The 14599-nt window shown below is 43.3% G+C and overlaps 1 protein-coding gene across 2 annotated transcripts in view; it reads right to left on the reverse strand.

The window, feature by feature from the left end:
* ctnna2 (catenin (cadherin-associated protein), alpha 2) overlaps positions 1-14599 on the reverse strand; it is a 524553-nt gene that overhangs the window by 423207 nt on the left and 86747 nt on the right. The window lies entirely within an intron of this gene.

The following is a 14599-nucleotide window of genomic DNA, read 5'->3' on the forward strand; positions in this document are numbered from 1 at the left end:
ATCATAATATAGTGTAGTTATGATGATGTTTTAAATGACTATTGTTGCTGGTAACAGCTGATTTTCAATGGAATATCTCCATAGGCATACAGAGTACCATTATCAGCAACCATCAGTCCTCTGTTCCAATGCCACGTTGTGTTTGCTAATCCAAGTTCATAATTTTAAAAGGCTAATTGATCATTAGAAAATAATTTTTGCGTTTATGTTAGCACCGCTGAAAAATGCTGTATCACTCCATTTTGCAACGCCATGCCATACCCTGTGGACAGTGCTTGAATGCAGCAGATTTCCTCCTACTACAGAACAATGACCCAAACCACAGTTCCAAACTATGCAAGAACTATTTAAGGAACTATTGCAGTCAAGTGTTATTATGTCTATAATGGAGTTTCCAGCTCAGTCACCACATGGTACTGAACATGAGAAGTGCCTATCAAGCATATCACAGCATTTCGATAAATTTGTCTGGGCTTTGACTCTGCAATTCTGCTTTATAACCCATCCCAGACTCACGGGTGAAACATATCGTAGGTCTTTTTGAATTAGGAAATTGCATTTCTGTTCTCTTGATTTTATTTGCATAAATGGTAAAAAATAAATCAATTAATCAGTTAATGTGGTTGAAATCTGGCTCAAATAGTCATGTACACAAATACAAGACACAGTAAAATAAATTAAACTTTATCACATGACTGTAAAGGGGCCATACAATATACCAATTATATGACAAAACATACTGTTCTAATTCTAGTTTATTTATTTTTTGTCCATATATTATATACCAAGGCTGATTGCTGAAACCAGGCATTCTGAGATTTCTTAGGCCAGCCCTTAGCTGTGGTGTACTGGCCACATAACATCTTTCCTAACGAACCAATTTAAAACAGATAATGTGACATGCCTTCAAGCTTCCTTGTCTTTGAGAAACACAACAAATTGAACTACTTTTCAAGGCCCACAGGTCAGCATAAGAATACACACAAAGCATTCAGCACATATAAAGATGATAAAAAAAAACTAAATGATTATAAAACATGTTTTGTTTTGGCAAATAACATTTACATTGTGCATAGAGTCACAAACGGCCTATTTCTTATGCAGTGTGCTAGTTTTGACCTTGGGAATATATATCTTGTATGAAACATACTGGCACAATTTAAGATGGGAGGACAACCAAACCCCACCAATCTCTAAGAAGATATGACCGCAGAAGTGCCACTTGTGGCAGCAAAAATACAAAATACAACTCTTCCACTCTATCTTGACCTAGCATTACGCATCAATTGTGAAGTCCATCCTAACCTGCTCCATCACTGCCTTGTATGGGTGTTTGTGCTGCAGAGGTACTGGAAGGTCAGCAGAAAGGGTCACTGGCTGTCACATGCACTCCATCAAGGGTCTACAAGACTCCGGGGCTAGAAAGCTGGCAGGCAAAATCATTGATGACTATTCAAAAGAAGAATCCCCCGTCAACCCAAGGGCAGGGCAGAAAATCTTGCCACCTGAGCAGTTTCTTTTCCTGTTGCCTTCAGTAATCGTCCGTCTGTCGGACAGAGACTAACCAGACTGTGCATAACACATCAAGCCCCCTCCAGAATTTTAATGGCTGATTAAACACCTGCACAACACTGCACCCGCATCCCAGTCCGTCTTCCTACATCAAATACATACGCGCGCCACTTACTGTGTTGTATAGAAATGTATGTACATTCCTATATTTGCCTCTCACTATCAGCCCCATAATACAAAGTATGATTCTGACTGTAAATGTGCAGCGTCGGGGTATTTGCATTTGTCGCAGCCAGCCTATCGCCTTGACCACAGTCACGGGGAATGTGGGGGAATGAATTTAGAGCCACTGTGCTGAATCAACGTGAAGCTGCCCCAGAGAGCCCAATGTGAAAAGGCATTTTCTCTCATAATGATGATGAAATGATGTTAACATTTAGGGGTAGGCAGGAAGTGGGATAAGCCTCCTATTCAAATGTATGTGGGAGATAGACGTGTCAGTCTGCTAAAGGGTCAATAGTCCTGTAGCTGTCCCCACTTTGAGGGCATGCCTTAGTGCCTCACATTTTCATCATGTCTTCACACAACGAACATTCAGAATGGTACCAGGAAAATCCAAACTAAAATGTCTGTCCCTGTTGAAAAGATCTAAGTCAAGCTTTACATTATGGAACGCTTTCATTAGTGAACGCAGCCCTGTAAAGGGTTTATCTGACCAATTGCAAAATCTCGGTTTTGAAGTTAACGGTATAACTTCGGTATATCACTGGATAACCATCTCCTGCAAAAGCCTACTTGCGGAAGGTAAATCTGTTTAGAATGAGACAGAATATGGACCCAAAAGCACATAATAATTTGACCAGCTAAAGCACTCTGTGAAATGGCCTTGTAAATGTGCTGCTGTTTGGGGCTTGCATGCTTAGCCAAGACCGGCTTGAGGGGTTAATCGAGGAACAGGACAGCGAGTCAAATTGGACCCTCAAATCTGGCTCCAGGCTAGTGTGAGGATAGCTGATAAGAATGCATTCAAGTCAAGGCTGCCAAAAGTCCACTGAGAGAGAGGCTGTGAGGTGTCTCTGGCATTCTAGCTTCTGGGTTCTGCTTTTCGGTTTCAGTAATGGCCCCAAGTCGCACAATTACTGTGCCGAAATGAATGCTAAATGAGCTTCCCACACATGGGAAGGCACAAGCCAACAGCCATCCAAGCTAACAGCTGTTGGGTGTCCCTGTGCGTCAGCTAGCTTCTGAAAAGCTCTGACAGAAGTGTGGGGATCACTGTGGTTAAGTTGGGCCCAGCTTTGCCTAAGGACTGCATAAAATTTTTCAGCTGCCAAATACAAAGAGTACGTTGAAAGACAAAGAAATAATAATACATAGAGAAGATTTCAGATCGGGTTCCTTGACAGAAAACCAATCAGATAAAGAAGGTCACCAACCGATGCCTTCAGTTTAAAATAATAGTTAGAGGCCTACAGACAAGTTCACATTTAACCAGCTCAATGAGATCCAGCTTGATTAGGAACGTAACCCCTTTCAGCTTACAGACAAAGGTATGGATACCAGACCTGACCATCCATAGTTCACACCAGCTTGAAAGCAAAGTCTTGCTGGCTAAGCAACCGACTTGTGTCCTAAAGGAAACATTACATTTTTTGTTTGTTTGTTGACTCAGAGTGATGTACTCAAAGTGGAAGAACTACACTGAGAGTAATTAAGGCAGAAGTAGCAGTATGAGAGGAGCACAAGGCTGCACTTAAATCACCCAGCGCAAAAACTGAGACGAAGCCATGCGAGCAACCACGGGCCTCCGAGGACAGCCGCACCGACGTGACTAATTATCGGTCCCTGGCAAATGATTCATTAAGTTTCATTAAAGGAGTCGCGGTATTGTCTGTTGATGAATTGAGTCGAAGCAGAACACAAATTACCCTCTCTCTGCCCATGTTGTTGAAGCAGGACATGATCAGTGATGAGCCCTGAGGGAAAAGAAGGAAGAGACAGATACAGGGAAACAGGAAAGAACCTATTGTTTTGTACTTATTATGAAGCTGTCTGTCACTCCTTGACGACATGCCCTTTTTCCACATGCGCACAAGTATAGAAAATGCTTACAGGCACTTGCACACGTCCGCACGCCAACCCAAACATAAGCAGCTGTTCTCATCCTGTGGACATGATATGGTATTCCTTTGAGTCATCATTCATTTTAGCTACCCATGTATGTCACAGTCCTTTCCCCTTCTGAGTGACGCAGCTATCCAACACACTAGTGTAGTGCCGTGGCACCGCTTCACCCTAGGTTCAATCCTGGGGTGTGCCATCTCCAATGCAGTGCATATTGGTCACCCGTCGGCCAGGGCTGGAGGAAGAAGGGCATAGTTCTATTGTCTCTGCGGCAAAACAGTGTGATGTTTTCATGTCCTATTATATCTAATATTACCTATTCTCAGTGTGTTTGTGGAAGAGGCTTTTGAATCCGCTGGTATAATAAGACAAGGATAATTCATAGTAAAAAAGCTTGTTGATTATTGCTTGATGCGAGGTTGGTTTGTGGCTATGGCGCTACATACACTTTTCTTCAACAACAAAATCTGTCATTACAAAAAACTTTTGAGACCTGCAAACTAATATACAGCGTTAGCCATGTTACATATATTTTATAACTAATTTCCATGCACCATAGCAGAAAAAAGGTAATTTAATTGTAATATCAGATTTTTTTTGGGGGGTGGGGCTTACTTAGGTCCTAAAATAAAAAAATGGGCAGTCAGGGACTGTTTTTATTTTTATTTTATTTTGGTCCGATTGAGATCCGGGCCTACTCATAAAAGAGCCCCAGATGCCCAATGCTAAAGACGCCACTGAGCTCAAGTCATCCCCCTGGTGAAGCTTAAGACGCCAAAAAGCTGTGGCTCTGCGGTCCAACTCCAACCATGTCAGTTGGATTGAGGTCAGGTGATTGTAGAGTGTGAAAAGCGATCATCAAGGCAAATGGTGGATACTTAGAAGAATCAAAAATATAAATCTGCATTTTACATTTCTTTAACACTTTTTTGATTACAACATGATCCCACATGTATTATTTCATCGTTTTGATGTCTTCACTATTGTCCCTCAATGTTTAACAAATTGAAATACCCTTGAAAGAGCAGGTGTGTTCAAACCTATTAATATGAAGTCCATCCTAACCTGCTCCATCACTATTGCCACAAGTATGTGGACATCCGACCATTAGACCTAAAATGAGATTATTGGACATCCCATTTCAAAACCATGGGCATTAATATGGAGATCATCTCCCCAGACAACTGGTTTCCACTGCTCCGGAGTCCAGTGGCGGCGTGCTGTACACCAATTCAGCCGACACTTGGCATTACGTATGTTGATGTGAGGCTTGCGTGCAGCTGCTCGGCCATGGAAAGCCATTTTGTCAAGCTCCCAACGCACAGCTCTTATGCTGATGTTGCCTCAGCTTGGAACTCTGTGGTGAGTGGTGCAACAGATGATAGGCAAATTTCACGTGCTACATGCTTTAGCACTCAGCAACCATACCCTGCAAATTTGTGTAGTCTATCACTTCGTGGGTGGGCTGTTGTTCCTCCTAGACACTACCACTTCATAGTTATAGCACATACAGTTGATCTAGTCGGGCAGAAAAAATCTGATTTGTGGCAGAGGTGGCATCCTATCCTATACCTGCCACGTTTCAAGTCACTGAGCTCTTCAGTACAACCGATTCTGCTGCCAGTATCTATGGAGATTTAACGGCTATTTGCCAGAATGTGTGCACCTGTGAGCAAAGGGTGTGGGGGAAACACCTGAACTTAGTCAGTGAGCTGCAGCGGTACTGTCATTGGGGAAGCTTTTGTAGTGTTCATGACCAAGGGAAAGCAGTGAACTCAGGAGGGACACCGTACTGAAAAACTAAGTAGCAGTCACACACAGTTACAAGCGGACACACACACAAACACAAAGTCTGTTAAACACAGCCCTAGTGAGGCCCTCTTGGCCTGAGGACTTGACAAATTCAAAGTGAAGGATCATGGAAGTAGCTACATTAGCCTAACAGTTTATTATGGTAGCCAGTGGCATTTTAATCTGGAACTATGTTCCAGGAAACGGCAGAGCCGGTGTCTGACCACTTATCCACCCTGTCAGTGCCCCCACTCTGAAACAACAGTTAGTCAAGAAACAACATCCACTCACCTCACCGCCGTCTCATCAATTTGGTGGAGACGTCCTACTGTCAAAACGCACATGTTGAAGAGGATCATTGCCTTTACAGTTAAGTCATTCAGTGGAAGTGATTATTCTGAACGACTTATAGTAGTGGGCTCATACGCTGTCATATTTTTTTCCTTTCCTTTTTTTCAATTCCTGGTGCCGTGCGTTTGCAAGTTGCCGTTTGACACGGATAGAGGGCATCCAAGGCAAGGCACCCAGAAAAAGTGCGTTTAAATGTGGATGAGGGAGGAATAATTTGTTCAAGCATCCTCTGTGCTGAGAGGGTACTGTGGTGAGTATGAAATATAGATCACACTTTTATAACACGCAGTTACCCAGCAGAGACCTCCCACAGTCTCTCATTCTTATTTTATTATACTGCAGATATACATATTTTTATGTCACTGCCAGCAAACGCAATTAATAAATGAACGCGCTGTAAATTGCTAAAAAATAAGCCTTGTTAAATAAACTTGTTACACTTTGCTGATGGGATATCGAGGGTATCACGGGTCTTTATGAGCAAAGTCCCAGTTCAACTCAGATGTGGATGAGGCGAAAAAACCAACCCATTTTCATTCATTCAGTCATCTTCTTCCGTTTATCCGGGGCCGGGTCGCGGGGGCAGCAGTCTAAGACTTCCCTCTCCCCAGACACTTCCTCTAGCTCTTCCTGGGGGACACTGAGGCGTTCCCAGGCCAGCCAGGAGACATAGTCCCTCCAGCGTGTCCTAGGACTTCCCCGGGGTCTCCTCCCGGTGGGACGGAAGGCGTTCAGGAGGCATCCGAAACTTTTGCCCAAGCCACCTCAGCTGACCCCTCTCGATGTGGAGGAGCAGCGGCTCCTCCCGGGTGACCGAGCTTCTCACCCTATCTCTAAGGGATCGCCCAGCCACCTTGCGGAGAAAGCTCATTTCGGCCGCCTGTATCCGGGATCCGGGACCCAAAGCTCATGACCATAGGTGAGAGTAGGAACGTAGATTGACCGGTAAATCAAGAGCTTCGCCTTGCTGCTCAGCTCTTTCTTCACCACGACAGACCGATACATTGACCGCATTACTGCAGAAGCTGCACCAATCCGTCTGTCAATCTCCCGTTCCATCCATCCCTCACTCGTAAACAAGACCCCTAGATACTTAAACTCCTCCACTTGAGGCAGGCACTCTCCACCAACGTGAAGTGGGCAAGCCACCCTTTTCCGACTGAGGACCATGGCCTCGGATTTGGAGGTACTGATTTTCATCCCGACCGCTTCACACTCGGCTGCAAACCGTCCCAGTGCATGCTGAAGGTCCTGGTTTGAAGCGGACAACACAACAACATCATCCGCAAAGAGCAGAGACGAAATCGTGTGGTCCCCAAACCTGACACCCTTCGGCCCCTGGCTGCGCCTAGAAATTCTGTCAATAAAAATTACGAACAGAACCGGCGACAAAGGGCAGCCCTGCCGGATTCCAACATCCACCGGGAACAAGTCTGACTTACTGCCGGCAATGCGAACCAAGCTACTGCTTTGGTTGTACAGGGACCTGACAGCCCTTAGCAAAGGACCCAGGACCCCATACTCCCGAAGCACCCTCCACAGGAGGCCGTGAGGGACACAGTTGAATGCCTTCTCCAAATCCACAAAACACATGTGGATTGGTTGGGCAAACACCCATGAACCCTCCAACACCCTGTAGAGGGTGATGGAGCGCTGGCCCAGTGTTCCACGGCCTGGACGAAAACCACACTGTTCCTCCTGAATCCGAGGTTCTACCATCGGCCATATTCTCCTCTCCAGTACCCTTCTTAAAAAGAGGGACCACCACCCCGGTCTGCCATCCCAGAGGCACTGTCCCCGACTGCCACGCGATGTTGCACAGGCGTGTCAACCAAGACAGCCCCACAACATCCAGAAACTTGAGGTACTCAGGGCGGATCTCATCCACCCCCGGTGCCTTGCCACCGAGGAGTTTCTTGACTACCTCTGTGACTTCAGCCCGGGTGATGGACGAGTCCACCTCTGAGCCCTCAGTCTCTGCTTCCTCAATGGAAGACGTGAAGGCGGGATTGAGGAGATCCTCGAAGTACTCCTTCCACCGCCCAACGACATCCCCAGTTGAGGTCAACAGCTGCGCACCTCCACTGTAAACAGCGTTGGTAGGGCACTGTTTTCCTCTCCTGAGGCGCCGGACGGTTTGCCAGAATCTCTTCGAGGCCAGCCGATAGTCCTTCTCCATGGCCTCACCGAACTCCTCCCAGGCCCGAGTTTTTGCCTCCACAACCACCCGGGCTGCAGTTCCAACCCATTTTGTTTTTCCTAATGGCTTCCCATCTCCCTCTAAAGAAACTTATAATGGCAGTGAAGCTGGATGAAAACTAATCTGAAGGAAATTGAAAGGTGAAATACAAATGGAGATATAATAAGAAATGTGCCTGCAAATTAAATGTCCTTGTTTCGGTGACGGTGCATAAAGGAAAGTGTCAAGTTTGCCTTGACATCAGGCTTGGCCCTTAGCACATTTAAATTACATTGCTAATAACAATTGCAGAAGATTCCTTACATTTTTAAAACCACTATATGATGCCTCTTGTCCATTAGTGTTATGTAATGTATTATATGGAAGAGAATGGAATCGTACAACCTTCCATTTAACATCCAAAACAGAAAACTTTGGATCTCAGAAACTCTGCCTTGTCCTTATGTGGCTTTGACCCTTTTTCGTGCTTCCATGGCATGATTGCCTGCACAAAACATGCAAGGTTTCTGCAATTCTGATGAAAGAGAGAGTCAGAAAAACAGACAAAAGTAGAATCATTCACTACCTTGGATTTGCATGGATTCAAAACAGAGAGGGAGAGTATATTCTAGACCACAGTGGTTCTGGATGACAGATTTCCAAAGCACAGCATAGGCTATTGATGGGGTGTCAAACCTGGTGTCAAACTTAATAGGCAGAATTCTCCCTCTCAGTACCTACACAACTAGTTGAGGGGAGTTCCTGAGTATTTAGTGATTACTTTACTCACTAGTCAAGTACAAGAGAAGAGCAGAAGCCAGTTGACACACAACCCACTGTGGAATCAGTTTAAAGTCAGCGGTCTGTAGGAATTCACAAAGGACAGTCCCATAGCTCCAACTGTTGTGTTGTTTTCCGCAAACCTCTGAAGGCCAAGAAAAGTCTTGTTTCACTTTTAATTGAATTAAATGCTCTAGCAATCAGCTTAATTAGGGTATATCATGAAAGCCATGATCGCGACCAGGGACGAGCTTCACCAGGGGGATGCCTCGAGCTCAGGACCCAGTGTGTTTAATCGATGGGACAAATACAGCTGACTTCTACTGTAACCACAGCCCTTGTAGGATTACATTACAATCAAGGCTTGCTCCTGAGTGAACCTCAGACCAAATACCGATGAAGGGAATCTTTTCCCACCAGTATCTCAGCTTAGAGGGTGGTATGGTGAAAGATAAAGGCTCTACTGGGAGGTATAGCAGCAGAGATTAAATATATATTGTTGTCAGTGGGCTTTATCATAAAAACATGCAAACGTGCATAATGTACACACAAACACACATTTCCAGCTTTCAGTCCTACGGAACAATATGTAGAAACTGTATTATATAGTATTGACCAAATAATAAATATCCCTCTAGTATTTGACTGGGAACAAAAAGAAAACAAGTTTGGAGGCAAGTGAGAAACTTTGACCCCCAAAGCACTTTTTCTAACAGTATATTAGCTGGAGTCTTCTGCCAGCTGTCGATGACAGCACAATCGACCATCCACCAGATGGCGACCTCATTTAGAGTGTCAGCAGAAAGCGGTGAACGGTGCCGTTTTACTCTGATGAGACAAGGCGTGGAAATCACATTTAACAAGTGGTCCCGAGGGAACAAACATTGCAAAGCAAGACACTTGCTTTGTCTCTTTTTTTCCACCCCAAAGCTGAGGGGAGTTTAATTTCATGCCCCTTAGACGATAAAGCCGTTTCACGTAGCTGTAGAGGCTTCCCATCTCACTAACTGTCACTTCACATGTGTATCTGCCACATCTGCATTGCCTGCTCTTTGGAGGTTAAGGCTGGATGTCTGTAAAAGCACTTTGTGACAACTGTGGATGTAAAAAAAAAAAAACAGCAGAGCTTTAAGGAACGTTTACGACCCTGATGATTATTTATTACTCAGATTTAAATCCTATTCAAAGGTCACTGGTGCCGGGAGGTAGTCCTCAGACGTAGTGTAAAGGCCTTATAACTCCTTACGTTCCGCATTTCTATTTTTAAAGTCAATAACATAATTAGTAATAATTAACCACTGATAATAAATAGACACTGTGTATATACAGCTCCAGAAAAAATTAAGAGACCACTGCACCTTTTTCTTTCCTTTCCAAAGAAGTTGAAAATGAAAGTTTTGAGTGAAGAACAGAAGCGTTCAATCTGCTGTGGTCTCTTAATTTGAACCCTCTTCCTCACTCAAAACCTCCTTTTTCCACTCTTTTGGAAAGAAAGAAAAAGGTGCAGTGGTCTTTACATTTTTTCCGGAGCTGTAGATATAAATAAAAATCATATAGATGTATGAAATGTTTTTGTCCTGCGTTATAAACGCAGTTACATACCCCGATTCGAATTTGATACAATGGTCTGTTTAAACCCTAAATGCTTATTGGCTTACAGACACTGCATATCTTTGAGTACATGTACAAATAATCAGACAGGCTCTTTATTTGGTTGGTAACCAACAGTATTATGGTAGCAGGGATGCATGTCTGATATACTAAGACTAAGGGCTGCATGTCGGCATCGTTCCTACAGTAACAGTCTCAAGCAGCGATATTTAACCTGATTCCACACCCTTGTGCCTGGGACTACATATATCACTGGGATGCAGCAATGTTTTGTTTAGGGTCTGGTAGAAAACCTGAACAAAACTATAACACCTGACAGATTTTGAACCAGAGAGATGCCGTAAACCTTTTAACCCACAAATACACACCAGCGTCCGATGAGCAGTGCTGGAGCTCCAGGCGGGCCCAAATATGTTACCTCCAGGAAGCAGTCTGACCAGTAACAAAAGGTTGCTAGATGAAGAGCCTGCAGTGTGAAATAAATCTGTTGTGTCTCTGAGAAAGGCCGTTAGCCCGGATTGTTCCCGGGTCGTTTGCTGTAAATGAAAGTGTGTTCTCAATCAACTCACTTCATAAAATTAGGGTAAACATTTTCTCTTTTTTAAACCAAATTATAAAATTGTACATAAAGAGAACCAGGGCTGGCGTAGCCAAAGAAAAACCAGATGATGCCAGATTCTCAAAGAGAAGGAGTGCCACCGCCGTAGGTGAATGGGCGCGCAAAGGAAAAGGAGGGAGGTGGAGAAAGTGGGGGAGAGTTTAAGAGAGGGGGGAGAGAGAGAGGAAGAGAGAGGTAGGGACACAGAAAGAGAGGATGAGAAGGACCACATGAGAGAGAAATAAAGAGGGCAAGAAAGAGGCTGAGAGAGATGGAGAACACGGAGGGGAGAAGTAGAAGGAGTCGGATGGAGGAAGGTCTCAGAAGGCATGGAGTCTGCCTCAAGCCACCAGACGGTGTAATAAAAAATGAAGTGCCAGCGCTACCGGGAAATAGCAATGGTAGTAAGGGGCAATTTAATGGTCGAGCAAAGTAACAACAGAAGAGAAAGCACACGTCTGTAACACGCAAAGCGCCCTCTGGTCCCTTCCGGAAAAAAACGGACGAGAACACATTAGAACAAACAAAGCAACAAAGAAAAAGAAAAGGACACAGACGCAGCTGGGATGAAATGACTACGATGCAAGTTTTCCGGATGGGTTACAGCAGACCTTGGTTCACGTGCTTTTCGAGAATATTTTCAAAAGGTTTATCTTGGCTGGAGTGACTGGCTCAGTGGACAGAAATGATGCGTGAGCCTGACATCAGGCACATACGTTGGCAGTATTTAAATAGCTTTACATTGGTGAGGGAATAGGTTATCTGCTGGAATGCTTCATAATCGAAGTGTCAAGATAGGCACAGATTCAAATTTCCAAACGGACATTACTTTTTCAAGTACTCGTGTGAGTATACATTTTTCCAAATAACAGATCGACTTTAAAAGTAATTTAAAAAAGGTCAACTTACTTTGAAAAGCAATACAAATGAGTCATTTATTAAAACAAACATTTCCTGCAGTTTCTAAAGGTGCCCCATAAAAAGGCTGATAATACAATCATGTCATTTTCTCAGTTGCACGGTGTAGTAGGATATTAGTCTTTACATACAGTGGTCATGTTTGTTATGAACTTACCCATCAAGACAAGGGAGAGAGAATTCAATAGTTCATTTAAATGTTTGCATTATTTGTTGCCTCTTTGGTGTTCAACTCAATCTCAGGAAATCGTAATACACACTTATTTATACAGGGACGTAGCTGCCCAGAATTCAACAGAGCTCTTTAAGCCCATTGAGTTTTAGACAGAACATGACCTCCTGTGAACGTGACTTCCTGTGAACAAATACAAACCGATACGAAGGAATGTTCTGTTTGTTATCGAAACACATTTAACTTATAACAAAGTGTACAATCATACGATCTCACAGCATGCTACAGTAAAAGACACTCCACAGGTACCATAAGTAATTGCACTGAGAGATAACGCATCACAAGATGGAATGAAAAAAACGGACTTTAAAGTTAGCGTGATGAAAAGGAAATGGCTATAACCCAAAAACCACTGGTGGAAGTGGTTCAATCTGAATGCAGTTAGGACGAATGTACAGCATGAAGCATTAGCCAATTCGTATATAGCAAGTTAGCGTCTCTACGCAACTCGAGACACTGTTAATATACTATAAATACTGTGGCTGCTAAAGCTTCTATAGGCTGGGTGAATTAAAACTACCATCCCTAGTATATAAAGAGTAAAAAGAGAGTGGTTTAAATGATTGGAATCATCAAGGGAATCAATCAGTAGCATGTTGGACCTAATCAACTCTGTCACTATTGGTTATGGCTTTGGTCAATAATTTAGTTACAACCGGCATTTATACATGTCCCCTTATTTATATGTCACTGTGTAAGCACTACTATCACACAGCCCAGAAGTAGGACCCTAATTGCATTTCTCTGTTCCAAAAGAACATTCTAGCATTCCAGGATGCTTTCAGATTTAAATAAAAAAGGAGGCTAAGAATTGCTTGTTTTAACAACTGCAAAAACACCCATTAAAGGGACAGTTTGAGATTTTAGCAATAAATACGTTTCCAGTAAAAAGGAATGCAGAATTACTTTATCGGGACACTGCTAATGATTGGTAGTGGAAAGACAGTAAGTTACTAAGTAATACTAGTTAGCAACTTCCTGGCATTTACAGGTTCCTTTTACTCTAGAGAAGCAGATAAAACAGATCATTACCAAAATCCTGAGTAATCCCTTTAAGTAGGGATCCACAAAAGATTTCCAATTTCCTGTTGCTGCAGAACTTTCGAGACAGTTAACCCTAATTGTTGATGTTAAGAAGCTGTGAGTCTTACTGCTCCTATACTGGATATAGATATTAACACAAGCCAGATGTATTTCCTTCACCCATCCATAAAAGCAACAATTAGCGGGGGAAATGAAGAACTGACCGGCATCCAGGCCACAAGGTACCGCTCCTCTGAATGGATTTATATGGTACATTAGCAACAGCATGTAGTTATGTCCGATGACCTTCAAGAAGTCTCGGATGGGAACCAGAAAAGTTGATGATCTGTATCTGATTTTGCTGCAGCCGCTCATTATTCCATCTTTTTGACGCACACACCACACACACAAACACATCCATAACCTCTCGCTCTCACTCCTTCCTCACACGCATACAGGTTTTTGCTATGCCGTCCTCCTCCGCTTTTTATTGCTGATCAATAATATGGAATAGCGTGCAGCCTCTTTACTGAGGAGCGTTGGTCAGTGGACCCTGTGCACTGCTGTAAATCCCTGTTGCTCGCGGCTTTACACACTCAGTTCAATTTTACGCTTGCAGACCTCCAAGCTTAAACACACAGTGCAGACCAAGAACGGATAAGGAAAGGGGAAATTGGATCTTGCATGATATTTTGCCGGGCTCCATGACGCTTATTTTTTAGGTGCTAGGTTTAGGGTTAAAGTTGAATTCGGGTTATGTTTAGAATTAGGGTTATTCACTGAGGGTTTAAGGTTAAGGTTAAATATTTAGGTTTAATGTTTTTAGGAAAGTATCATGGTCACAAGGACAGCAGGACATAAAATGTGTGTACATGTAAAGGGAGGGATGTTTACCTTATAGGACTGGGAAAAATCTGTGTGGAACTTGCATATGCCAGCCGAGAGTGTTGATTTGAATCACACAATCTATGACACTTAGTACTGAGAAGTGAGATGGGAATCTTAATACGATTCCGTGGCCAGTGGCGAAGTCTCAGGAGTGAAGGCTGAAGAAACTCGGGACTAACCGGATGTACTCTGAATATGTTTGATAACAAAATGTGTGGGATAGTTGGACATTTCAATAGGTTTATTATGCTGTATAAATTATGGTTGGCGTATTTTAACTGTCTCTGAACCCTTCTGATAACCTTGAAAGCAACCTCATGATACATGTAAAGCAGTTGGTGTAGTATTTCTCCATTGAATATGGATTCATAAACTACTGCATTCGCACGTGGAGAAAATATGTTTACCGTCTAATCCGAGAAATATACCTGGGACGGAGGTGTACTTTCATGTATAGATAGATGCAATTACCTCATGACTTGGGTTCTCTCTAGGCCTAATTACTAAGACATGTTCACTGACAGTGATGCAGTAGTGATGCAAAGGCTGCACATTTACTGGATCTATTGATTCTAAAGTTTTGGACCTTAAA

Source organism: Esox lucius, chromosome 25 (assembly GCF_011004845.1).
Source record: "Esox lucius isolate fEsoLuc1 chromosome 25, fEsoLuc1.pri, whole genome shotgun sequence".
Lineage (NCBI taxonomy): Eukaryota > Metazoa > Chordata > Actinopteri > Esociformes > Esocidae > Esox > Esox lucius.